This window comes from Propithecus coquereli, unplaced genomic scaffold (assembly GCF_000956105.1).
Source record: "Propithecus coquereli isolate 6110/MARCELLA unplaced genomic scaffold, Pcoq_1.0 Scaffold814, whole genome shotgun sequence".
Taxonomy (NCBI): domain Eukaryota; kingdom Metazoa; phylum Chordata; class Mammalia; order Primates; family Indriidae; genus Propithecus; species Propithecus coquereli.
This window is the reverse complement of record NW_012154330.1, coordinates 12,518-14,393: the sequence shown is the minus strand read 5'-3', so window position 1 is coordinate 14,393 and position 1,876 is coordinate 12,518.

Genomic DNA, 1,876 nt, shown 5'->3' with positions numbered 1-1,876 from the left:
TTGGGACTATAATTAAATGCATGTTAAATTTTTAAAATACTGTCCCATAAGTTTCTGAAGCTCTATTCATAATTTGTTTAAATATTTTATTCTCTTTTCTTCACACTGGATAATTTAGTTAATTTTCAAGTTTACTAACTGTTGCTACTTCCAATGACAACAATCAACACAATGAATTTTTTATTATCTTTTCTTCACACTGGATAATTTAGTTAATTTTCAAGTTTACTAACTGCTGCTACTTCCAATGACAACAATCAACACAATGAATTTTTTATTATAGGTACTATATTTTTTCGGGAGGGGAGGCTCCCCTATCTATGACTCCTATGTATTTTTCATTCTAGAATTTCCATGTTGTTTTTTTCATAGATTTCATTTCCAATGACAACAATCAACACAATGAATTTTTTATTATAGGTACTATATTTTTTTGGGAGGGGAGGCTCCCCTATCTATGACTCCTATGTATTTTTCATTCTAGAATTTCCATGTTGTTTTTTTCATAGATTTCATTTCTGCTAAGATTTTCATCTATTAGGTCATTTCAGAAATAATTTCCTTTAGCCACTGGGCATAGTTATAATACCTGCTTTGAAATCCTTGTCAACTAATTCCAATATCTGAGCTAGCTCAGAACAGGTCACCAATTGATTACTTTTTTTAAATGTATGGATCACATTTTCCCTGTTTTTTTCATACACTGAGTATTCTGAATTGTATCCTGGTCACTGTGAATAGTATGTTTGAAGCCTGCTGATTCTGTTATATTCTCTGAGGGGTATTCGTTTTTTGTGTTAAAAAGCACTGAGCTTGGCTAAACTCAAAATCCAACTCTGGCTTCACCTTTATTAAGCAGCAGCTGGAATAGCTGTTCAGTACCTTCAGGGACAGCTAGGTTGCTTGGTGTTTGCTCCACTTATGTACAGTTCAAGGCTCAGCCAGAGAAATGGGCAGAGTTATATGCAGAATTGAAGGTTTCTCCTTTGTAGCTCCCTCTTGTCCTAGATTTTACTCCTAAATTTCTAGCTCCCGTGGTAGCTCCAAACTCGTCATCTGATTCATCAAATCAATAATTATAACCATAAGCATCAACTATGAATTGTAATTTATTAGCATTGTGACTTTGAACATACATGAATGTACATTTAAGAAGAAAATGTTGGACAGTGTACTTAGAAATATTTCTGTATCAGCAAAGTTTAGTGGAATGTTTTGCCAGTTACCAGCACATCTGTAGACAATGAAGCGGTCAAATTTTCAAAGGAAACAGGAGCAATTTCTAGAGCAAAATCAGGTTTTCCAAAACTAATGTTAGGATTAATGCAACAAGCACAATAATCTCTGATATTTCAACTAGGAAAAAATAACACTCTAACAAGTCTTTTTCTTTTTTATCACTTATAACTTTACTTAAAGAACTTTAGGTTTAACAAGGCTTCTCTATTTGTCTTATACAATATCCCTGACCTTATTCAGGAAGTTCTTACCTATAGGTAATAGAATACATTTGTGTTCTGGTTTAAAAAAAAAAAAAAAGAAGAATTTGCTGCTTTATTTTATTTTGTTTTCATTATCTGTGAATACGTATTAAACTCCACATTATCATTTCTCTATTTTATCTGACAGTTCTCAGGTGCTGTTATCCACATAAATTATATTACAATCTTACTCAGGAAGGAATTCCACTTTAATAACCATTAAAAAAATGAAAAGACACAATCTTGTAAAAGAAATGCCATATAGTTGAGGCTAGGATCAAGTAAACATAATAAATCATCAAGATTTTTTACCTTGTGAATATTTAATATAAATAGCCTTGTTCTGAGAAAATAAAATGATAAAGGCTCACATTTATGATATTAATAAATCAAAA